The sequence below is a fragment of the Pristiophorus japonicus genome, chromosome 2, assembly GCF_044704955.1.
Source record: "Pristiophorus japonicus isolate sPriJap1 chromosome 2, sPriJap1.hap1, whole genome shotgun sequence".
In the NCBI taxonomy this organism is placed as follows: Eukaryota; Metazoa; Chordata; class Chondrichthyes; family Pristiophoridae; genus Pristiophorus; species Pristiophorus japonicus.
This window is the reverse complement of record NC_091978.1, coordinates 118806403-118833022: the sequence shown is the minus strand read 5'-3', so window position 1 is coordinate 118833022 and position 26620 is coordinate 118806403. Positions and strand designations below refer to the sequence as shown.

The 26620-nt window shown below is 46.9% G+C and overlaps 1 protein-coding gene and 1 pseudogene across 1 annotated transcript in view; one reads left to right on the top strand and one right to left on the bottom strand.

Moving 5' to 3' along the window:
* LOC139240463 (putative nuclease HARBI1 pseudogene) overlaps positions 1 to 26620 on the bottom strand; it is a 397365-nt pseudogene that overhangs the window by 95113 nt on the left and 275632 nt on the right.
* Positions 1 to 26620, top strand: part of ankrd55 (ankyrin repeat domain 55) — a 156917-nt gene that overhangs the window by 51957 nt on the left and 78340 nt on the right. The gene's annotated exons all lie outside the window — the stretch shown is intronic.

Below are 26620 nucleotides of genomic sequence, written 5' to 3'. Positions count from 1 at the left end.
CACTTCAATGACAGAGGTTGGAACAACCTTGGATCTGGACTAGAGGTATCGGAGTTTGAACAATTTTCCGCTTGTCCTGTCGATTAACTCCACTCCAGCAGGGAGCTTGTTAAAAAGTGAGAGGAAGCATTGCAACAAGGAAGATTGAGAAGAGTGTTGGTGTGATGACACATCCTTGCTTGACTCCGGTCTGCACTTTTATTGGGTCTGTGGTGGATCCGTTGGTAAGAATCACGGCTTGCATGTTGTCATGAAGCAGACAGAGGACAGCCAAATTGAGAAGGACATTCCATAATACCACCACCGTCACACCCCACCCACCCCAATTTGGTATCATCTGTAAATGTAAACACCATACCTCCAATTTATGAGTCCAAATCATTTATGTATATGGTAAATAACAGTGGTCCCAGCATGGAGCCCTGCATTTCAACCATTTCACCCCTTACACCAGTCCTGTACCCTTCCCTTACCTCTACCCTATGTTTTAAATTTTGTAGCCACCTTTCAACCAATCCTGCTATAATTAATAACAACAACAACTTGCATTTATATAGCACCTTTAACGTAGTGAAACGTCCCAAGGCGTTTCACAGGAGTATAATGAGATAATAAATTTGACACCGAACCGCATAATTAGAAATTAGCACAGGTGACCAAAAGATTGGTCAAAAATGTATGTTTTAAGGAGCGTCTTGAAGGAGGAAAGAGAGGTAGAGAGGTTTAGGCAGGGAGTTCCAGAGCTTGGGGCCTAGGCAACAGAAGGTACGGCCACCAATGGTTGAGCGATTACAATCAGGAATGCTCAAGAGGGCAAAATTAGAGGAACGCAGACATCCCGGGGGAGTGGTGGGGCAGGGGGAGAATATAGAGATAGGGAGAGCGAGGCCATGGAGGGATTTGAAAATAAGGATGAGAATTTTGAAATCGAGGTGTTGCTTAACCGGAAGCCAATGTAGGTCAGCGAGCACAGGGGCGACGGGTGAGCGGGACTTTGTGCGAGTTAGGACACAGGCAACTGAGTTTTGAATCACCTCTAGTTTATGTCAGATAGAATGTGGGAGGCCAGCTAGGCGTGCGTTGGAATAGTCAAGTCCAGAGGTAACAAAGGCATGGATGAGTGCTTCAGCAGCAGATGAGCTGAGGCAAAGGCGGAGACAGGCCTGACTTCATATTTATACTTTACAATCTTGAAAATGTGCTTAACATTAGGTCATGATAATCCAAATGAAATGCAATCTCCCAAGGGGCACAACAAGAGCTGCCAGAGTCAGTTCATAGGAGGAGTTATTAACAGGCTGCATGCTGGTTACTGTTATTTATTAAATGACTATATTGTATCTTTATTTTATTCTTTAAAAAGCTAATATGAACACTTCTTATCCACTTGGGCCTATATTTTCCTCTGTTCAAAAGCTCATGTGAAATGCTAATTTTTCTTCGCAATTTACAGCCCACAGCTCACACCTTACAACACACAGCTCTGAAACATGTGATTCCTGAGCACTTGATTTTGATATCAGTAACAAAAAAATAGCAGTAAGTCATAACATACCTGCAATAATAATAATGATCCTTTAACATAGTTCAAGAAAATAGCCAGCCACTTAACCATTAGAGATGTTGAAAAAAAGTGGAAAATTCTGGATATACACAACAGGTCAGTCAGCATCTATAGAAACAAAAGACAAGTTATCATTTTGGGTGTATACTTGTCACAGATATTGAAAAGTTCATGAATCCAGCAATTTTACCTGTGCAATTTTGGAGGAACATGGTTCAAAGACAGTTGAGAAAACCTTATTTTACTGACCAGGTGCTGGACCAGGTTTAGGCAGGGAGTTCCAGAGCTTGGGGCCTAGGCAACAGTAAATTTTGTTATGGAAAAACATAAGCAAAGATTTGATGGGACAGGACAACCCACAAATATGCAAAGGAGGCAACAAGCATGACAGTAAGTTATGGAAAAGTGAATACTATGTCACTGCCTTGCAGAACCTGGCAGAAGAAGGTGCTTACATAAGAACATAAGACATAGGAGCAGGAGTACGCCACTTGGCCCCTTGAGCCTGCTTCACCATTTAATATCATGGCTGATCTGATTATGGACTCAGCTCCACTTCCCTGTCCACTCTCCATAACTCTTTATTCCCTTATCACTCAAAAATCTGTCTATCTCCACCTTAAATATATTCAATGATCCAGCCTCCACAGCTCTCTGGGGCAGAGAATTCCATAGATTTACAACTCTCTGAGAGAAGAAATTCCCCATCTCAGTTTTAAATGGGCGGCCCCTTATTTTGAGACTATGTCCCTCAGTTTTAGTTTCCCCTATTGTTATATCTTCAGTACAACTCACAAACACACACAAGCCTTAAGATGGCAGAACATTCCGGAACTCTAGTCAGGTGACCTATTCCCTCTTTATTTGTACACAGCACTGGCTGCAGTGCCACAGTAGTCCACAGGTGGAGCTATATATATTACCCTTCTCCCTCCTCAATGAAGAAGTAATTATAACAAAATAATCATCATACATAACTTGCATTGTTATACATAACAAAAGATATGGACTTATTTTGCCATATTTACAAATCCAGCTTTACCACTTGTTTTCTGTTTCAAAGAGGATACCTTCGCTCCTGAACAGAACCTTTCAAACATGATGTCGAATTTAAATTCATTCGAGGCTGATCCTGAAGAAAGTTTTCCTCCAAGGGATGCCCTTGATTTCCATTTGAACTCTATCTAACTTCAAACTGTTTGCCTGCCTGACTCGGACTCAGACTTAAATTCTGACTTTCTCTTAGATTTGTTTCCAGTACATTGGATGTAGGATATGCTACTGGTACCTTACTTGTTTCAAAACTATCTGATGAGTCAGAAATAATTGAATCAGTCCCACCTTCAACTACTTTCAAGTCTGTAGGTAAAATATGATCAATGTGAACAAACCTAACCTGTCCATTATCAAACATCTTGACCAAATATGTGCGAGGACCACATATCTTCACCACTCTTCCTGGTAACTACTTTAACCATTTATGGTGATGGTTCTTCATTCTCACCTTCTGATTTAATTTCACACTTCTCTCTTTTACTCTACCTCTATCATGATTCTCTTTCTGTCTTAATTGTTTCTCTTCTACAGATTGTGCCAAGTTTGGTTTTAACAACGAGAATCTGGTTCGTGGCTGTCATTTGAGAAACAACTCTGCTGGTGTTCTATCAGTAGTTGTATGAGGAGTATTACGATACGTAATTAGAAAATTAGCCAATTTGTGGTCCAATGACAACTTTCGTTTTTTTGGATTTGGATCCAACATCTGTTTGATGAGGGCATGTTTTACAATTTGTACTGTGGGCTTTGCTGCACCATTTGAAGCAGGGTGGTACGGTGGAATCTTGGTATGTTTCACACTATTTTTGCTCGTGAACTGTGCAAATTCTTCTGAACAAAATTGTGGACAATAATCCGAAACAATTTCTTCTGGAAGGCCAAATGAAGAAAATAATCTTGGTAAAATATCTAATGTTTTACTTGTTGTTATTTTCCACATTGGAAACACCTCGACGCACTTCGAATGGCTATCAATCACAATGAAGAATTGTCATCGCTCAGCAAAATTGGTATGTAGCCTTTGCCAAACCCTGGGAGGCCACTTCCATGGCTGTAATGGTATTGATGGTGGTTTCTTGCTTACCAATTGACATATCGTACACTGACTGATGATGTACTCTATATCTTTAGCTAGACCTGACCACCAGAAGTAACTGCGTGCAAAGCTCTTGGTCAAGCACATTCCCAGGTGCGGGTCATGGAGGTCTCCTAATAATTTGGACCTGAATTTATTTGGTATAACCACTCTTGCATCCCACATGATACAATCTTTATTGACTGATAATTCATTCCTACGAATGAAGAATGGATGAATATCTTTGTCTGTTACCTGGTTTGGCCAGCCATTTGCAATACACCTTTGACATCACTGGGTCACGTTTGGTTGCTCCACCAATCTCTTCAGCTGTGACTGGCAGTTCATCAATGTATGAAAAATAGAACACTTCTTCCCTATCGGGTGTAACTTGTGATGGGGAAGGCAAACTAGACATTGCATCAGCATTACTGTGATCAGCTGATCATCTGTATTCAATATCATATGTATATGCTGACAAAATCAAAGCCCATCTCTGCATTCAGGCTGCAGCTAATGTTGGAACTGGGGACTTTGGATGGAGGATTGCTATCAGGGGCTTACGGTCTGTAACAATGGTAAACTTACGATCATACAAGTACTTGTGGAACTTCTTGACCCCAAAAATTAATGCCAAAGTTTCCTTTTCGAGTTGCGCATAATTACGCTCACGGGCACTAAGAGTGCATGAAGAAAAAGCAATTGGTCTCTCCTCCCCACTATGTAGTACATGAGAGATCATTGCCCCAACTCCATACGGAGAGGCATCACATGCAAGCTTGATCTCCTGAGATACGTCACAGTGAACTAACATGGTGCTCTCTACCAATTTGCTTTTACACTCCTTGAATGCTGTATCGCATTCTTTTGACCACTTCCAATGGACCTGCTTTTTCAAAAGTTCATTCAGTGGATGTAATACTGTAGCCAAATTTGGTAGGAACTTCCCATAATAGTTCAAAAGACCCAAAAATGATCGAAGTTCAGTGACAATAAAGGCCAACATTTCATTTGCCTTCCTGATTACTTGCTGTACCTGCATACTCACTTTTTGTGTTTTATGCACAAGGACCCCAGCACTTTGCAATTTTTCTCCATTTAAATAGTAATTTGCTTTTCTATTTTTTCTGCCAAAGTGGATAACCTCACATTTTCTCACATGATACTCCATCTGCCAAATTTTTGCCCACTCATTTAGCCTGTCTGTATTCCTTTGCAGATTTTTTGTGTCCTCCTCAGTTTGCTTTCCCACCCATCTTTGTACCATCAACAAACTTGGCTACATTACACTCGGTCCCTTCATTCAAGTCATTAATATAGATTGTAAATAGTTGAGGCCCCAGTACCGATCACTGCTGCACCCCACTAGTTACTGTTTGCCAACCGGAAAATGACCCATTGATCCCGACTTTCTGTTTTCTGTTAGTTAGCCAATCTTCTATCCATGCGAATATATTACCGCAAACGCCTGAACTTTTATCTTGTGCAGTAACCTTGATTTAAAGAAGGCCATAATAGTAAGGCATGATAGAAAGTAGTAGTCATACATACAAAAAATCACTGTACTTACAGAGAAATGTTAGTAAGTGTAGTTATCATAATGAAACTTGCAGGTTTACACAGATTACACCCATGCAATGGTAACAGAGATGATGTACGACATCAAATAACTTCCATGGGCCTTATCACCCCATCTCAATTCTTATCATTCTTGTGTTTAAAGGCTGTGATCGAAAGTCAAAACATAGAGCAGGCAATAAATAGCTCACTTTTATAAGTAAACATGGCGTACAATATATGATATGTACAATATAATTCAGATATTCTATGATTTGTGCAGTGCTGTAATGAGAATATATGTTACGTACAATATTATTCAGATCTTCCATGATTTGTAAAATATATTAGTGAAAAGATTAGTGAAGACTAATGTAGGTCCCTTGCAGTCAGAATCAGGTGAATTCATAATGGGGAACAAGGAAATGGCATACCAACTGAACAAATACTTTGGTTCTGTCTTCACTAAGGAAGACACGAATAACCTCCCGAAAATACTAGGGGACCGAGGGTCTAGCGAGCAAGAGGAACTGAGGGAACTGAGAGAAATCCTTATTAGTCAGGAAATGGTGTTAAGGAAATTGATGGGATTGAAGGCAAATAAATCCCCAGGGCCTGATAGTCTGCATCCCAGAGTACTGAAGGAAGTGGCCCGAGAAATAGTAGATGCATTGGTGGTCATTTTCCAACATTCCATGGACTCTGGATCAGTTCCTATAGATTGGAGGGTAGCTAATGTAACCCCACTTTTTAAAAAAGGAGGGAGAGAGAAAACAGGGAATTATAGACCAGTTAGCCTGACATCAGTAGTGGGGGAAATGCTGGAATCAATTATTAAAGATGTAATAGCAGCGCATTTGGAAAGCAGTGACTGGATCGGTCCAATTCTGCATGGATTTATGAAAGGGAAATCATGCTTGACAAATCTTCTGGAATTTTTTGAGGATGTAACTAGTAGAGTGGATAAGGGAGAACCAGTGGATGTGGTGTGTTTGGACTTTCAAAAGGCTTTTGACAAGGTCTCACACAAGAGATTAGTGTGCAAAATTAAGGCACACGGGATTGGGGGTAATGTATTGACATGGATAGAGAACTGGTTGGCAGACAGGAAGCAAAGAGTGGGAATAAATGGGTCCTTTTCAGAATGGCAGGCAGTGACTAGAGGGGTGCTGCAGGATTCAGTGCTGGGACCCCAGCTATTTACAATATACATGAATGATTTAGACGAAGAAATTGAATGTAATATCTCCAAGTTTGCAGATGACACTAAGCTGGGTGGCAGTGTGAGCTGTGAGGAGGATGCTAAGAGGATGCAGGGTGACTTGGACAGGTTAGGTGAGTGGGAAAATACATGGCAGATGCAGTATAATGTGGATAAGTGTGAGGTTATCCACTTTGGTGGCAAAAACAGAAAGGCAGATTATTATCTGAATGGTGACAGATTAGTAAAAGGGGAGGTGCAATGTGACCTGGGTGTCATGATACATCAGTCATTGAAAGTAGGCATGCAGGTACAGCAGGCAGTAAAGAAAGCAAATGGCATTTTGGCCTTCATAGCAAGAGGATTTGAGTATAGGAGCAGGGAGGTCTTGCTGCAGTTGTACAGGGCCTTGGTGAAACCACACCTTGAGTATTGTGTGCAATTTTAGTCTCCTAATCTGAGGAAGGACATTTTTGCTATTGAGGGAGTGCAGCGAAGGTTCACCAGACTGATTCCCGGGATGGAAGTACTGAGATACGAAGAAAGACTGGATCGACTAGACTTACATTCACTGGAATTTAGAACAATGAGAGGGGATCTCATAGAAGCATATAAAATTCTGACGGTATTGGACAGGTTAGATGCAGGAAGAATGTTCCCAATGTTAGGGAAGTCCAGAACCAGGGGGTCACAGTTTATGGATAAGGGGTAAGCCATCTAGGACCGAGATGAGGAGAAACTTTTTCACCCAGAGAATTGTGAACCTATGGAATTCTCTACCACAGAAAGTTGTTGAGTCTAGTTCATTGGATATATTCAAAAGGGAGTTAGATGTGGCCCTTACGGCTAAAGCGATCAGGGGATATGGAGAGAAGGCAGGAGTGGGGTACTGAAGTTGCATGATCAGCCATGATCATATTGAATGGTGGTGCAGGCTCGAAGGGCCGAATGGCCTGCTCCTGCACCTATTTTTCTATATTTTCTATGTGCAGTGCTGTAATGAGGAAGTGTTATATTGTCAAAGGTGGCATCGTTGCATGAAGACTTTAATTCGAGACTTCACCTCCCTAAAGATCCCATCACACAATTTAAAGAGCACTGAAATATTCCAGTGTTCTGGTCAACCCTCACCCTTCAACTAATACTACCAAAAAAATAGTTAACTGGTACATACATTAACTGCTGCATTTGCCTGTATAACATCACTTCAAAAGTAATTTGTTTGAAGCACTTTGAAGATGTTTCTCAGAGACATGATAAGATGTTATATAAATGCAGGTCTTTCTTTTATTACATCACCATGTCCACACCCAGGAATTGTGCACAAACGTTTAGCAGTGCAAGTAGTGGCAATGCAGCACCGAGATCAGAGAGGCTTTGCTCATAATATATCATCTACTTTCTTCACAGACCGAGGAGAATTGCAGTCTTTCTATAAACAACCCCACTTGAAGCAGGCACCACATGGATACCATCACTATGGAAGAAATAGCTAATGATGTTAAAGAGGAAGTACATGAGCAGTTTACATGGGATAGCAGTGACCGTGGCTGAGCAGGATCCATCATGGTGGAAGCTCAGCTTACTGAGTGCTCAATCTGAAACGTGGGCCTGCTTTCCAATGGAGGCTAGTACAGCACCAGAACCATATTGAGAGGATACTTGCCTTCTTTCACTATGTTAGAAGGTGATCTGGATAATGCAGAACATTCCAATATCCAGGTATCTACTACCAACTCCACAAGTGATGTTATGGGCCACTGTTTTCCTACACTTCACTCTACCATTGAGCAGAGCTCTCTGCAGCAAAGATCGCAGTTACACAGGCCATAGACACAGAAAGAATATTTCTCATGAATGATCCACTGCTGATATAGACACTAAACTCCAAGATATAGTCATAGCTGGCTACATCTTGCTTGAAGAATGGTTGAAAGCAACCATGAGGTAAAGATTCTGAGGTGTCGTACATGTCCATTGTTCTATACTCAGATTGGTGGATTTGTGAGATGTCCTCCAGCAGTGGTATTGCTGGCGTAGCACAGGTTCAGCCAGATGGCACACATCAGTGGCAATTGTGTGCTATCACATAATCTGCTACAAATGACAGGAGGTGCTACCTTTAAAAACAATGAGCCACAACGACTCCAACAAAGGAGAATGTTGGCACTAATGTCAATGCATCAGATACAGGTATCTGGCCTGCTGTATCCCCTAAAGCTTGCTAATTACCCCTATGCAACCACCCAGGTGGCCATCAATTAGGGAATTTAAGAGTAGGGTAATGCACAACTGCATGGAGAACTTCACAAGCAAAAAGAGACAAACACACCAGGGAAGCACATTAAGCACGTATAGCAGTACTAACACACAACTGAATAAAATTAATTACTTTTTACTGTATCTTGCAGTCTGTGATTCTTTCATCTGGTTGCTCCTGCACTACTTCAGTCATGCCACTGCTAGAGGGATCCTCACAAGGTCAACTGTTCTTTCATTGTGCAAAAAAAAAAGATTTTCCCTCTGGGTTCCTGGAAGGGGCCTTTGGCATTAAATTTGTGGGCAGCGATAAACTTCAATGCCATTGGGGGGGATTTTCCAGGGGGGTCAGTGGGCATGATTGGTGGCACGTTGGGTGGATAAGTGTTTTTTTTTGACAGCAGGTCGGGACCCCACTGTCAACCTGCCGCCACGCGCCTTTACGAAATGTCGGGTCTGCCAATGCTGAGCAAACCCGGCACGCAGCAGCGAGGGAGGCAATTCAGGTCATTAATGGCTTGTTTACAGCCACTTAACAATGCTTTTTTCCTAGCTTTTTGAATTTGACAGGTCGCCCACTAATTTCCTGCTGTGCCTAGACCTCGTTTTGATGAGTTGACAGCTTCAAATGTCAAGTCAAAGCTCCCAGCTGATTGAGAAATGTTTCCTTAACCACTAGCTTCTCTAAACTGCATATCCACTACAGATTCAGAATGTTGCAGGACGCTACACAAGTCTCCATCCAGTTTGACCTCATTACCTCACCCACTATTGACAGATTGCTTCTGTCATCTCTACTTCACCTGTCAACTGTTCCATCACCATCGATGCACTTTATACTCTCTCACATTGGTCCTCAAAATACCACCATGATCAACCCAAACACCAACAGCACCAGGCACACCACAACACACACAATACCATCCTTCTCCGTAATCAACTGATGCTACACAGGACACAGGGCATCAGTACCCAACCGCATTGCTGCCTGGGAAGTCAGGGATGGCCTCACCATGGCCAGATTTACTTCATTTGATGCTGTACACCCTGGCTGCCACATGATGCGCCAGGTTGGCACCACCCCACACCAGCACCACAAAGCATCCCTACAATGCCCAAGCCATTCCTTTCATACTCAGCACCATTGCGGGGGGTACCTTTATGTCTCATCATTCACTGCAACTCACTAAGCCACTTCCAAAGATGCACACAAATCTATCCAAGGAAGCAGTGTTGAAAATAAAGATCTGAATGTTTGACAGCATATTATTAGAAACTTCACATGAACATTGGCAAAAACACACAAGGGTCTACCTTTGTATGTTGTTAGTTGGTATGATTGGACTAGGATGAAGGTGAGTGTGAGGGGTGGCTAGTTGGGGAAGTGATAATGTAGATAGAGAAGGCTGGATGGAGGTGCAAGATAAGTTGGTATAAGGATGTGCAGGAGTAGGGTAGGGGAGGCAGTGTGATGGAGATGTGATGAGTGGCACTGCAGGATGAGGTTGAGTGTGGCTTTTGAGTAACATTTTGTGATCTACTGATATTACGCTCATAATAAAGGATGAAACTGAGTACTGTATGCAATGAGTAAGTGTGACCTTAGCTCCTTTAATTGAACTCCAGAATGTTGGTACAGCGTGGGAGGCCTGCTTATATACAGTGCTTCCAAGGGATGCTGGGATCCCTTGGGACTCTAATAGGTAGGCCCTCTGGTGGTGGTGTGATACAGGTTGCCAAAGGTTACATACATGACATCACTCCCTCATAAAGTCAATAGTACACTTATTTACAGGGTGAGACAATCTGGGGCCTTTTGCTCCCTTGTTGATCATCTCAGAACAAATGCGGGTGTGGGTGAGTTGGTTGATTCTTCACTGGGCTGCTGGGCAGCTGGCCTTGCCGGGCTGCTGGGGATGGTGAGTTCGGCTTTGTGGTCAACCGTGATGTCGGTTGCCACTTGTGTGTGTGTTGGAGGGTTGAAGTTGGTGGTGTCTTCTTGGGATTGCTCGTTGCTGTTAGTGAACCGCAATTTGGTTTGGTCCAAATGCTTTCTGCATGTTAATCCATTGGCCAATTTGACCTGAAACACCCTACTCCCTTCTTTGGCTATGATAGTGGCAGCAAGCCATTTGGGACCATGTCCATAATTGAGTACAAAGACAGGGTCATTGACCTCAATATCGCGTGACAAGTTTGCGTGATCATGGTACATGCTTTGTTGATGCCCCCTGCCCTCGACGTGATCATGGAGGTCAGGGTGGAGAGAGCCTTGTTTTGAGCACCATTTTCATGAGCAGCTCGGCTGGGGGAACCCTGGTGAGCGAGTGGGGTCTGGTGCGGTAGCTGAGCAGGACTCGGGACAGTTGGGTCTGCAGGGAGCCTTCCGACATTCGTTTCAAGCTTTGCTTGATGGTTTGAACTGCCCGTTCTGCCTGGTCGTTGGATGCGGGCTTGAACGGGGCAGTTGTGACGTGTTTGATCCCATTGCGGCTCATGAATTCCTTGAATTCAGCATTGGTGAAACATGGCCCAATGTCGCCGACAAGGACATCAGGCAGGCCATGTGTGGCAAACATGGCTCGTACGCTTTCGATGGTGGCAGTGGACGTGTTTACAGACATTATTATACATTCAATCCATTTTGAATAGGCATCCACAACAACCAAGAACATTTTGTCCAGAAATGGGCCCGCAAAGTCAACGTGGATCCTAGACCACGGTTTGGGGGGCCACAACCACAAACTTAGCAGTGCCTCTCTGGGTGCATTGCTCAGTTAAGAGCAAGTGTTGCATTGGCGCACACATGACTAAATCTGAGTCGATGCCGGGGCACCACACATGGGATCTGGCTATGGCTTTCATCATTACTATGCCTGGGTGAGTGCTGTGTTGGTCGCATATGAACGTTTCTCTGCCTTTCTTGGGCAAGACCAGGTGATTACCCCACAAAAGACAGTCAGGCCGGAAGGGACATTTCGTCTTTGCGCCTGTGGAACGGCTTGATCTCTTCCTGCATCTCCGCTGGGACGCTGGACCAGCTCCCATGGAGGACACAGTTTTTTTTACCAGGGACAGTAAAGGATCCTGGCTGGTCCAGGTCCTGATCTGATGGGCCATAACGGGTGACTTTTCATTTTCGAATGCATCCATCACCATGAGCAAGTCTGCAGGCAGTGCCATTTCTACTCCGGTGGTGGGCAATGTTAGCCAATTGAGAGACTCTGTGCCCGGTCTGTGGCGGATTACATAGTTGTATGTCGACAGTGTGAGTGCCCATCTTTGGATGCAGGCAGAGGCATTGGTGTTAATCCCTTTGCTCTCTGAGAATAGCGATATGAGCGGCTTATGGTCGGTTTCTAGCTCAAACTTGAGACCAAACAAATACTTGTGCATTTTTTTCACCCCGTAAACGCACACCAGAGCTTCCTTTTCAATCATGCTGTCGGCTCTTTCGGCCTTGGACAGACTCTTGGATGCATAGGCGACTGGTTGCAAAATCCCCGATTCGATAGCCTGTTGTAACACACACCTGACCCCGTATGACGACGCATCGCAAGCTAGCACTAATCGTTTAAATAGGTTACACAGAACAAGCATTTTGTTTAAACATAACAGATTTCTGGCTTTCTCAAAGGCAGCCTCTTGTAACTCCCCCCTACCCAGTCATCTCCCTTGCGCAGTAGCACATGTCATCATCATAGGCAGTCCCTCGCAATCGAGGAAGACTTGCTTCCACTCCTGAAGTGAATTCTTTGGTGGCTGAACAGTCCAATATGAGAGCCACAGACTCTGTCACAGGTGGAACAGATAATCGTTGAGGGAAGGGGTGGGTGGGACTGGTTTGCCGCATGCTCTTTCCGCTGTCTGCACTTGATTTCTGCATGCTCTCGGCGTTGAAACTCGAGGTGCTCAGCGCCCTCTCGGATGCACTTCCTCCACTTCGGGCGGTCTTGGGCCAGGGACTCCCAGGTGTCATTGGGAATGTTGTACTTTATCAGGGAGAATTTGAGGTTGTCCTTGTAGCGTTTCCGCTGCCCACCTTTGGCTTGTTTGCCATGAAGGAGCTCCAAGTAGAGCACTTGATTTGGGAGTCTCGTGTCTGGCATGCGGACTATGTAGCCTGCCCAACGGAGCTGATTGAGTATGGTCAGTGCTTCAATGCTGGGGTTGTTAGCCTGAGTGAAGACGCTGAGGTTGGTGCGCCTGTCCCTGCAGGGGATTTGTAGGATCTTGCGGAGACATCTTTGGTGATATTTCTCCAGCAACTTGAGGTGTCTACTGTACATGGTCCATGTCTCTGAGCCATACAGGAGGGCAGGTATTACTACAGTCCTGTAGACCATGAGTGTCATGTATCTTACATTATTATATATAACTGTATCCTAACATGCTATACATGACTGTAATAAGATATGACCTGTAACCACCAGCATACCTTACCACCAGGGGTGCACTTGCAAGAGACAGGTATATAAGAACAGGTCTCAGGCAAGTGCAGCATTCCAGAGCTGTGAAATAAAGGTGCAGGTCCAGAGTAACCTTGACTTCACTACATGCCTCGTGTGAATCTGTACTGAGGGGACAGGACTTTACAGTGGCGACGAGTTACGGATTACAGAATCCACAGAATGCCAAGCAACGGATCAGATGAAAAGTACAATGTGGGAGACAATTGGGAGGACTTTATAGAAAGGCTCCAGCAAAGCTTTGTAACCAAAGACTGGTTAGGCGACGATAAGGCAGACAAGAGAAGAGCCCATCTCTTGACCAGCTGTGGCTCGAAAACATACGCTTTAATGAAGGATCTGTTGGCACCCGAGAAACCAGCAAGCAAGTCGTTTGAAGAATTGAGCACACTGATAAGAGACCACCTGAAGCCAGCGAGCAGCCTACACATGGCCAGACACAGGTTCTACAACTACAGACGCTGTGTGGGCCAGAGCATACCCGACTTCGTGGCGGAACTTCGGAGATTGGCTAGTTTATGTGAGTTCTCCGATGAATTGAGGAGAGAAATGCTGAGAGACTTTTTCCTTGAAGGAATAGGCCACGCAGGCATATTCCGAAAACTCATAGAGACCAAGAACCTGACCTTAGAGGCAGCAGCACAGGTTGCACAGGGAAGAAGAAACGAGGTTGATTTACAATGCAGGTACGACAACTAACAAAATATCGGAAGAAGAAGTTCACAGCACTAAACAAGCTGCTACCCCCACACACAGACAAAACCGGGAGAACAGGCTCTTGACAGCAGGCAGAAACCATCAAAGGCCACAGGAACGGCCGTTCACACCTCATCAACCCACAATGCGAGCAATCAACTACAAACTGAGAGAAGCTCAAGAGAGATCAGCCAGACGCAGCTCATTCTTTGGGAACGCTTTGAACAATGGAACAGGTCTGTGCTGGAGGTATGGGGGTGCGCACTCGTCAAGGGGATGTCAATTTCAGCAGGCTGTTTGCAGAAATTGTAAAAATACAGGGCATTTGGCCCGCATGTGCAAAAAAACGGCAGCTCGGCTGGTATACGAATCGGATGGGTTGGAAACCGGACCAGAAGATGGTGGGGACAGTACCCGGGACACTGATGTACAGCGGGTCAACACGATCAATGGCCGCTGCTTCTACAACAGGACGCCTCCTATAATGATGAAGGTCCTACTCAACGGGATATCTGTCAACATGGAGCAGGATACGGGAGTGAGTCAATCTCTCATGGGCGCTCAACAATTTGAACAACTGTGGCCGCATAAAAGAGACAGACCAAAACTCACAAGGATCGACACCAAACTAAGGACCTATACCAAAGAAATCGTACCAGTCCTCAGCAGCGCCATGCTCTCTGTCACACACAAAGGGACAGTGAACCGACTTCCCCTGTGGATTGTCCCCGGAGACCCCCCAGCACTGCTGGGGAGAAGCTGGCTGGCAAAACTAAACTGGAAATGGGATGATGTCCATGCCATGTCATTAGAGGAACAGACCTCCTGCTCAACAGTTATAAATCGATTTGAACATCTCTTTCAGCCAGGTTTGGGCACTTTCAAAGGGGCCAAAGTCAAAATCTACATCACACAGGATGCTAGACCGGTCCATCACAAGGCCAGAGCTGTACTCTATGTGCTAAGGGAAAAGATTGAACACGAACTAGAAAGGCTTCTGCGGGAAGGCATTATATCACCTGAGGAATTTAGCGACTGGGCAAGTCCCATCGTCCCAGTCATGAAGCCTGATGGATCCGTATGAATCTGTGGGGACTACAAATCTACCATAAACAGAGTCTCCCTACAGGACCAGTACCCGCTGCCCAGAGTGGAGGACTTATGTGCCACATTGGCTGGAGGTAAACTTTTCTCAAAATTAGATCACAAATCTGCGTATATGACGCAAGAATTGACTGAGGAATCCAAGCTACTCACCACCATCAACACACATCAAGGCCTTTTCATGTACAATCGATGCCCATTCGGCATCAGGTCGGCAGCTGCCATATTCCAGCGCAACATGGAGAGTCTGCTCAAGTCCATCCCGGGGACGGTTGTATTTCAAGACGACATACTTATCACAGGCAGGGACACCGACTCCCATCTCCGTAATTTGGAGGAAGTACTAAAGCGGTTGGATCGGGTAGGCCTACGAGTCAAGAAATCCAAGTGCCTGCTTCTCGCACCCGAGGTTGAATTTTTGGGTAGAAGGATTGCCGCTGATGGAATCCGCCCAACAGAGTCCAAAACAGAAGCAATTCGCCTGGCACCCAGGCCCCGGAATGTCTCAGAACTGCACGCCTTTCTCGGGCTATTCAATTACTTTGGGAACTTTATGCAGAACTTAAGCACGCTGCTGGAGCCTCTCCATGTGCTACTCAGGAAGGGGTGCGATTGGTTTTGGGGGGACGCCCAGGAACGCCCCATCAACAAGGCACGCAACCTTCTGTGTTCCAACAGTGTTTTGACTTTCTTTGATCCAGGTAAAAAGCTAGTTCTCACATGCGATGCGTCAGCGTATGGGGTCGGGTGCGTTTTGCAACATGTCAATAGTGCGGGCAAATTACAACCCATAGCTTATGCTTCCAGGTCACTTTCGCGGGCGGAGCGCAGGTACGGAATGGTAGAGAAGGAGGCGATCGCGTGCGTGTACGGTGTCAAAAAGATGCACTAATACTTTTTCGGGGCCAAGTTTGCGTTAGAAACCGACCATAAGCCCCTCACGTCCCTCCTATCCGAGAGCAAGGCAATAAACGCCAACGCCTCGGCGCGAATTCAACGGTGGGCACTCATGCTGGCCTCCTATGACTATACCATAAGGCACAGACCAGGCATAGACAACTGTGCCGACGCGCTCAGTAGGCTACCCCTGGCGACCACGGAAGGGTCTGACGAACAGGACTGTGAGATAGTCATGGCAATCAATGCCTTTGAGTCCCACAGGTTCGCCCATGACGGCTTGCCAAATCAGAGCCTGGACGGCCAGCGACCCCACGTTATCCTTAGTAAAAAGATGTGTCCTAACCGGTGACTGGGCAGAGGCTCGCGATGCCTGCCCCGAGGAATTAAAACCCTTTCACAGGCGCATGCATGAGCTATCACTACAAGCAGACTGCCTGATGTGGGGCAGCCGAGTAGTCATGCCTCTGCGAGGCAGAGAGGCATATGTCTGGGAGCTCTACCGCGAGCACCCGGGAATCGTTCTCATGAAGGCCATAGCCAGATCCCACGTCTGGTGGCCTGGTATTGATGCGGATTTGGAGCTCTGCGTCCGAAGGTGCACCATTTGTGCCCAACTCAGCAATGCCCCCAGGGAGCCTCCCCTGAGCACCTGGCCCTGGCCTACCAAACTGTGGTCGCGGGTGCACGTAGATTATGCGGGCCCATTCATGGGCAAAATGTTCCTCGTAGTTGTTGATGCATTTTCAAAGTGATCGAATGCACCATTTTAAACTCAAGCACAACCTCCACCATTGTGGAGAGCCTCGCAGCCATGTTTGCAACGCACGGAATCCCTGACATATTGGTCAGTGACAATGGTCCGTGCTTCACCAGCGCAGAATTCCAAGACTTTATAATTGACCACGGCATAAATCACGTCAAGACAGCACCGTTCAAGCCGGCTTCCAACGGCCAGGTGGAGAGAGCAGTGCAAATCATTCAACAAGGCATGCTTAAAATCCAAGGTCCCACGCTGCAGGGTCGCCTGTCGCAACTGCTGCTGGCATGCAGATCTCGTCCGCACTCACTGACTGGGATCCCCCCTGCGCAACTGTTGATGAAAAGGACTTTAAAAACAAGGCTCTCATTAATCCTCCCAGACATGCACGAAATCGTTGAGGCAAAGCGCCGTAAGCTGACTGAGTACCATGACAGAAATTCGAGGGGGAGATGGAATGAGATAGGGGACAAAGTGTTTGTACTAAACTATGGCAGGGGTCCCAAATGGCTTGCAGGGACAGTAAAGGGCAAGGAAGGAAACAGGCTACTGGTAGTACAAATGGATAATGGCAAAACCTGCCGGAGGCATGTAGACCAAGTCAAAAGCAGATTTACCAACAACACTGTGGAACCAGAGGCAGACTACAATGTGGAACTCGCACCACACCTGGTGGACAGACAGAGGGAACAACCTGAGGAAAGGGCAGTCCCAACAGGCAGCCAGGCAAGTCAACAACAATCACACCAATCGAAATAGACAGCCCAGGCAAGATACCAGCAACCACACCCAAAGAAAAACAGACACCAAGGCAAACAACTGAACCACAACTCAGATGCTCCACGCGAGAGCGTAGAGCACCTGAGAGACTGAACCTATAAAGACAATAAGACCTTGGGGGAGGGTGATGTCATGTATCTTACATTATTATATATAACTGTATCCTAACACGCTATACATGACTGTAATAAGATATGACCTGTAACCACCAGCATACCTTACCACCAGGGGTGCACTTGCAAGACACAGGTGTATAAGGACAGGTCTCAGGCAAGTGCAGCATTCCAGAGCTGTGAAATAAAGGTGCAGGTCCAGAGTGACCTTGACTTCACTACATGCCTCATGTGAATCTGTACTGAGGGGACAGGACTTTACAATGAGCTTGGTGGCAAACATTCTTTTCCTCAGCCGACTGAAGGCTGCACTGGTGCACTGGAGGCGGTGTTGGATCTCGTCGTCGATGCCTGCTCTTGTTGATCCTATCAACAAGCACATGTAGGGGGTTCTTGCAAGGTGTTCAACCCGGGTAGGAAATTACCAAAATAATTGAGGAGCCCCAGGAACGACCGCAGCTCCATCACGTTCTGTGGTCTCGGCGTGTTCTTGATGGCTTCCGTCTTGGCGTCGGTGGGTCTGATGTTGTCTGCTGCAATTCTTCTTCCAAAGAACTCAACCTCTGGCGCCAAGAAAACACACTTCAAGCATTTCAACCTGAGTCCCACGCGATCTAGCCGACTTCGAACCTCTTCCAGGTTCTTCAAGTGTTCGATGGTGTCCTGACCTGTGACCAGTATGTCGTCCTGGAAAACCACGGTGCATAGAACTGAGTTTAGCAGGCTCTCCATGTTCCGTTGGAAAATTGCCGTGGCTGAACGAATCCCAAACAGGCATGTGTTATAGATGAACAGACCTTTGTGCGTGTTGATGCAGGTGAAGCCTTTCGAAGATTCCTCCAGCTCCTGCGTCACATAGGCTGAGGTCAGGTCCAACTTGGTGAATGTCTTTCCTCCAGCCAGGGTCCTGCGTCACATAGGCTGAGGTCAGGTCCAACTTGGTGAATGTCTTTCCTCCAGCCAGGGTCGCAAATAGGTTGTCTGCCTTGGGTAACGGGTACTGGTCCTGTAGCGAAAAACGATTAATTGTTACTTTATAGTCCCCACAAATTCTGACCGTGCCATCACCTTTGAGTACCATGACAATCGGACTGGCCCACTCGTTCAATTTCACTGGCACGATGATGCCTTCTCGCTGCAGCCTGTCCAGCTCAATTTACACTTTCTCTCCCATCATATAGCGTACCGCCCGTGCCTTGTGGTGGATGGGTCGTGTACCTGGAACCAAGTGGATCTACATCTTCGTCCCCGAGAAGCTTCCAATGCCTGGCTCGAACAACAATGGGAATCTACTCAGAACCTGGGCACATGAGGCATCATCAACGGATGAAAGCGCTCGGATGTCGTCCCAGTTCCAGCAGATTTTTCCCAGCCAGCTTCTGCCGAACAGTGTGGGGCCATCCCCTGGCACGATCTATAGTGGGAGTTCGTGCACTGCTCCATCATAGGAGACTTTTACTTTTGCGCTGCCAATTACAGGGATCCACTCTTTGGTGTAAGTCCTTAGCTTGGTGTGAATGGGGCTAAGCTTAGGCCTGTGTGCCTTGTTGCACCACAGCCTGTCGAAGGCCTTTTTGCTCATTATAGATTGACTCGCACCCGTGTCCAGTTCCATGGATACTGGAATTCCGTTCAGTTCAACTTTTAACATAATCAGTTCACATTTCGTGGTGAAGGTGTGTACCCCATACACTTCTGCCTCCTCGGTTCGAGTCTCTAGTTCGGCCTGATCCACCATGGATCGATCTTCCTCTGCAACGTGGTGGTTTGCAGGGTTTGCAGCTCGCCTGCACATTCGCTGGAAGTGTCCCATTGTTCTGCAGCCTTTGCACGCATAGTGTTTGAAGTGGCATTGATGGGCCCGATGATCACCTCCACAACACCAACAGGGTGTTAACTGCCTCACATTAACGATTGATGGCGGACGCTGGGGCATCTGAGGTCATACAGCAGCCGCCGTGTATGTTCTGCCATGCCTTCCTGCTTGAAAACGACGTTACTTTGTGCACAGTAGTAGCCGAAACCTTTATGCTGCGAGGTTTGTTTGGTGTTATCGCTGGTGGACATAAATGCCTGGGCTATCGTTATGGCTTTGCTCAGATTCGGTGTTTCAACAGTCAATAGTTTGCGAAGGATAACCTCATGGCCAATGCCAAGCACAAAAAAGTCTCAGCATTTGTTCAAGGAATCCATCGAATTCGCAATGTCCTGCAAGGTGTCTTAGTTCGGCGACGTAGCTCGCCACTTCCTGGCCCTCCGACCGTTGGCACGTGTAGAACCGATACCTCGCCATCAAAACGCTTTCCTTTGGATTTAGATGCTCCTGGACCAGCGTACACAATTCTTCAAAGGATTTAGTTGTTGGTTTCACCGGAGCTAAGAGATTCTTCATGAGGCCATAGGTTGTTGCCCCACAGACGGTAAGAAGGATCGCCCTTCGTTTGGCAGCGTTCTCGTCCCCTTCCAGTTCGTTGGCCACGAAGTATTGGTCGAGTCTCTCCACGAAGGGCTCCCAATCGTCCACTTCTGAGAATTTCTGCAGGATACCAACAGTTCTTTGCATTTTCGCGTGGTTGTTCGTTACCTCGTCGCCAATTATTACGCTCATAATAAAGAATGAAACTGAGTACTGTATGCAATGAGGAAGTGTGACCTTAACTCCTTTAATTGAACTCCAGAGTGTTGGTACAACGAGGGAGGCCTGCTTATATACAGTGCTCCCTTGGGCCTCCAACAGGTAGGCCCTCTGGTGATGGTGTGATACAGGTTGCCAAGGGTTACATACATAACAACTGAGATCATTGAAAGCTTTGCACCACTGCAGCCTGGTCCTCCTGATGACATCCCTGCTTGTGCCCTCCTGTGCAATGTGCAACCAGGCTGCTTTGGTTTCCTGGTGAGGTCTCAACTGCCCATTGGAAGGGATGAGAACCTCACTGCGTGCTGTGACTCCCTCCATAAGCATCTGCAGGGAGTCATGGGGAAGCCTGGGTGCAGCGTTTGTCAGTGTTTGCAGTATCTCAATGCTGTAGAACACTGACAGTACAAACATCAAAATAAATTTGCACATGGTCCCTTGAAGGAAACCGGCTGATGATACGTCATGAAATTATGTCATCAGACCCGTTTCCTTGTATTAACCGGAAAATCCGCTGGGTGGGTTTAATAAGCCCAATCAGGGCAAATCATTCTACACAATGGCCTGCAGACAGCAGTGGGGCCGGGACCCTCCACCGATGTCGTCCACCACAGACCCGCCGAGGTTTGTAAAATCCAGCCCATTGTTACTGCATTACAAATGATTGATTGACCCGGCAGGTCTGCATAGTCCAAGTGATACACCTTAGTTACAGCCGTATTGATGAGCCTAGGTCTTCTTATGCAGTGATCCTCTGCCATGTCCAGGTAACTGATCCTGTTACAGTAGAGTAGACTGACTGCCTGAGCCAGGACTTGCTGCAACTCATACATCACCTGTTAGGTTTAGAATAACTCCACAAGACTGTACATCTTAAGCTCAAACTGTTGTGACCTTGGTCTCTATTGTAACTCCAAAGTGAGGAGGCAGCATGGTAGTCTGCCTTTTATACCTGCTTGCCCAGGGTGTGCAGGTGACCCTTGGGTCTCCCACAGGTGCGCCCCCTGATGGCAAGTCTTACACATTGGTAGTGTTTACATACATAACATCATTCCCCCCCAAAGTCTTATGTACAAGTTATTTACAAGCTGATGCGATCCGGGGCTCTGCGTTCCGGGGTTGATCGCCTGAGTGGAAGTCTTGGCATGGGTGAGTCGGTTGGATCATTGCTGCACTGCAGCGCGGCTGGTCTGATCGGACTGTCGGGCATGGTGGGTTCATCCTTGTGATTGACTGCGAGGTCGATTGCTGGTTGGGTGTGTGTGGGTGGATCATTGATGGTAATGTCCTCTTCAAACTGTTCTTGGTTGTCAGTGAACCGCAGTTTGGTCTGATCCAAGTGCTTTCTGCACATTTGTCCATTCAAAAGTTTGACAACAAACACTCTATTCCCCTCCTTGGCTAACACAGTGCCAGCAACCCATTTGGGACCATGACCGTAATTAAGAACAAACACAGGGTCATTAACCTCAATGTCACGTGATACTGCCACACGATCGTGGTACATGTTATGCCAGTGACGCCGGGTTTCTACATGATCATTGAGATCCGGGTCGACTAAGGAGAGCCTGGTTTTGAGTGCTCTCTTCATTAGCAATTCTGCAGGGAGAACCCCGGTAAGCGAGTGGGGTCGCGTGCAGTAGCTGAGCAGAATCCGAGATACCAGGTCTGCAGGGAACCGTTCGTCACGCATTTCAAGCTCTGCTTGATGGTTTGGACTGCCCATTCCACTTGACCATTGGATGCGGGCTTAAACAGCGCAGACGTGACATGCTTGATGCCATTGCGGGTCATGAACTCGTAGAATTCCAAGCTGGTGAAGCTGGTCCATTGTCACTAACAAGGACTTCGGGCAAACCATGGAAGGCGAACATGGCCCAGAGGCTTTCAATGGTGGCAGTGGGCGTACATGACAACATTATTATACATTCAATCCATTTAGACTAAGCGTCCACCGCTACTAGGAACATCTTTCCTTGAAAGGGGCCAGCGAAATCTACGTGGACCCTTGACTACGGTTTGGAGGGCCATGTCCACAGACTCAGTGTGGCCTCCGTTGGTGCGTTGCTCAACTGTGAGCAAGTGTTACATTGGTGTACACATGACTCCAATTCCGAGTCAATGCCGGGCCACCAAACGTCTGACCTGGCGATAGCCTTCATCATGACTATGCCTGGGTGGGTACTGTGAAGGTGGCGTACAAACATTTCCCTGCATTTCTTTGGCAAAATTACACGATTCCCCCGTAGGAGGCAGTCCGAATGGATGGACATTTCATCCTTGCATCGGTGGAATGGCTTAATTTCGTCTTGCATTTCCCCTGGGACCGCCGACCAGCTCCCATTGAGGATGCAGCTTTTTACTAGTGATAGCACCGTGTCCTGGCTCGTCCAGGTCCTGATCAGGTGAGCCGTGACGGGTGACCCCTTGCTCTCAAAAGCATCCATTACCAGAAGCAAGTCTGCGGGTTGCGCCATTTCCACCCCGGTGGTGGGCAATGGTAGCCGACTGAGGGCATGCACACAGTTCTCAGTGTCTGATCTGTGGCGGATTAAATAATCATACGCAGATAATGTTAATGCCCATTGGTGTCAATACCTTTGCTTTCTGAGAACAATGAAATGAGTGGCTTGTGGTCGGTTTCGAGCTCGAACCGGAGCCCAAATAGGTATTGGTGCATTTTCTTAACCCTGTATACGCATGCTAATGCTTCTTTCTCAACCATACTGTCGGCTCTTTCGGCTTTAGATAAGCTTCTGAATGCATATGCAACCGGTTTCAGTTTGCCTGACCCATTGGCTTGCTGTAACACACAACAGACCCTGTACGAAGATGCATCACAAGCTAGTGCTAAATATTTACATGGGTCATACAATACAAGTAACTTGTTAGAACATAGCAGGTTTCTGGCATTGTTAAAGGCTGTCTCTTGAGGCTGACCCCAAACCCAGTCGTCATCCTTGCGTAGCAATAAATGCAATGGTTCCAGCAAAGTGCTCAACCCAGGTAGAAAGTTACCAAAATAGTTGAGGAGTCCCAGGAACGAACACAGCTCTGTCACATTCTGTGGTCTGAGTGCATTCTTGATGGCCTCCGTCTTGGAGTCCGTGGGTCTGATGCCGTCCGCCGCAATCTTTTTCCCCAGACACTTGACCTCTGGCGCCAGGAAAACACACTTGGAACGTTTCAGCCTGAGCCCCAATCTGTCTAGTCGCTTGAGTACCTCTTCCAGGTTGTGCAAGTGTTAGGTGGTGTTGTGGCCAGCGATCAAGATGTTATCTTGGGACACCACGGTGCGCGGAACAGATTTCAGCAGACGCTCCATGTTCCTCTGGAAGATGGCCGCCGATGAGCGAATCCCAAAGGGGCATCTGTGGTTTATGAACAGTCCTCTGTGCGTGTTGATGCACGTCAATTTTTTTGAATGTTCAGCCAGCTCCTGTGTCATGTAAGCAGAGGTTAGATCCAGCTTGGTGAATGACTTCCCCCCTGCTAGTGTTGCAAACAGGTCATCTGCTTTGGGTAGTGGATATTGGTCCTGTAACGAGACTCGGTTGATCGTTACCTTGTAGTCCCCACAGATTTTGACCGTCCCATCGCTCTTCAACACCAGCACAATTGGACTGGCCCACTCGTTGAACTTGACTGGTGATACGATCCCGTTTCGTTGAAGTCTGTCCAGCTCGATCTCGACTTTCTCTCGCACCATGTAGGGAACCGCTCGGGCCTTGTGATGAACGGGTTGTGCATCAGGGACTACATTGAGCTGCACTTTGGCGCCTGTAAAGTAGCCAATGCCTACCTCGAATAACGACGGGAATTTATTTAGCATTTGGGCGCACGAGGTGTCATCCTCCGAAGACAGTGCTTTGATGTCGTCCCAGTTCCATCGGATCTTTCTTAGCCAGCTTTTGCCGAACAGCGTTGGGCCATCGCCTGGTGCAATCCATAGTGGTAAATCATGCACAGCTCCATCGTACGATACCTTCACTGCCGCGCTGCCAATGACTGGTATGAGCTCTTTGGTGTAAGTGCGCAGCTTGGTGTGGATCGGGCTTAGTTTTGGCCTTTGTGCCTTGTTGCCCCAGTTTCTCAAAAGCCTTCTGGCTCATAATTGACTGATTCGCCCCCGTGTCCAATTCCATGGAAACTGGAATGCCGTTTAATTTGACTTTCAACATTATCGTTGGGCTTTTGGTGGTGAAGTTGTGTACCCCATACACTTTCTCTTCAGCCTTGGGTTGAGTTGCCTCTCTTCTCGTTCAGCGTGATCTGTGCCGGATCGGTCATCTTCTGCCGACTCTGCCACGTGGTGAGTCGAAGCGCGTCAACACATTTGTTGGAGGTGCCCCATTGTTCCTCAGCTCTTGCACATGTAGTGCTTGAATCGACATTGATGAGCTCGATGATTACCCCCGCAGTGCCAACATGGTGCTAATGGATTCGCATTCACGCCCCACGGCGGGCTCTGAGTCATCCTAAGTATGGCCTCTGCCGGGCGTGTAGGCCCTGCCATGTACAGTTCTGCCTGCTGAAGGCGTTATTTTATGCATTGTACTTGCCGGTGAGTTCTGATGCTGCAATGATATCTGTTTAGTATTATCGATCGTGGACATAAAATCCTGGGCTATCGTGATGGCCTTGCTCAGATCTAGGACATATGAAGAGCTGTGCATGCTGGGTCAAGAACACCGCAAGCCAAAGGAGAGCATCTTGATGGCCAAGTATCGCTTTTATATGCACCATCACTCCGAGGGCTAGGATGAGGCGAGCTATGTCGCTGACCTAAGGCAGCAGTTTGCGAAGAATGACCTCGTGGCCAATTCCAAGCATGAAAAAGTCCCGCAACACTTCCCCCAAAAATCTGTCAAATACGCACGGTCCTGCAAGGCATCTTAGGTCGGCGACATAGCTCGCCATGTCCTGGCCCTCGGAGCGATGATGCATACAAAAGCAATACCTGGCCATCAAGATGCTCCCCTTCAGCTTGAGGTGATCCTGAACCAGCGTGCACAGCTCTTCATATTTCTTCTCCGTTGGTTTCGTCGGTGCTAGCAGATTTTTGATGAGGCCATAAATCGTGGACCCGCAAACGGTGAGGAGAATCGCTCTGCGCTTGACCGTGGTTTCTTCTTTTTCCAGCTCATTGGCCACGAAGTACTGGTCAAGATGCTCAACGAAAACTTCCAAATCATCACCCTCAATAAATCTCTCAAAAATACCAATGGCAGCCATAACTGCGTGAAAGTTCATGATCTGTTACTCGTCGCCAATTGTTATGTTTAGAATAACTCCACAAGACTGTACATCTTAAGCTCAAACTGTTGTGACCTTGGTCTCTTTATTGTAACTCCAGAGTGCAGAGGCAGCATGGTAGTCTGCCATTTATACCTGCTTGCCCAGGGTGTGCAGGTGACCCTTGGGTCTCCCACAGGTGCGCCCCCTGGTGGCAAGTCTTACACATTGGTAGTGTTTACATACATAACATTACCTATGCTCCCTGTGGTCTTGAGCTGTCTTCTCCTCCACCTGCTCGACTGTATACCAGCTAATGGCTGTTACATCCTTGCTTTCAAAGATATTAAAAACAAGCCTGTGCACTATTCACTTCTATCTTGGTTGCAGTTATGCTATCTAAATCCTCCTCTTCATCAAGCACACCGTGTCAGATCTAATCTGCAGTAGGATACTCAATGTTGATTGTGCTGTGCAGCTGTAGAATGCTGATTAAATTCAGTAGTAAAGACCTTAACAAGTAAAATAATGTCTACTATTCACTTTTTGTTAAAGTTTATTCATCTATTTTTAACACTTTGGGCCTGGAAATTGCCCCCCTTAGGGCCTCCCGTTATCGCGGCGATAACGGGTCGTTAATCACTTACTGGCGGGTAGTGGCGAGATCGACTCCCACTATATTCGGTGGGAAGTTTGCGGCAGCGGTATGCCGTTGTGCCCCAACCTCCTTCAGTCGGAGATCGTGACACCATAGCTGTAAGCATTGCCCCTGATGCGCCCTGGACCCGAACTTTGGTTCCACCCCTACAGCATCGCCTGGCGAAAACATCGGCAGTTGCAGGAGACGTTCATCGGGAGGCTGGGCGCTTCGAGGGCGATGCTTAAAAGCGAGGTGAGTAAAAAAAAATGCTCAAATGCTCTTTCCGTTTTTTTTCCAATAGTCTTCGCTCCCGATCGATCAGCCTGGCACATTAAGGGAGGGAAGGAGCCTTCCAATGCGATAGCACTGAAGGTCCCATTGTGTCGCACTGCATACCTACTGCCCCACCTATTTCCTGTTGCGCTCCAGGAAGGAAGTGGAGTGCTTGATTTGGCACTCTACGTCCTTCCTTGAGCACAAACTCAGAATTTTTTGTTATAACACATTTTACAACTTTTAAAAGTTAGCTCCCCTAACAGGGCGCTCCCAAATTTCTCTTCCTAGGAATCCTGAGAG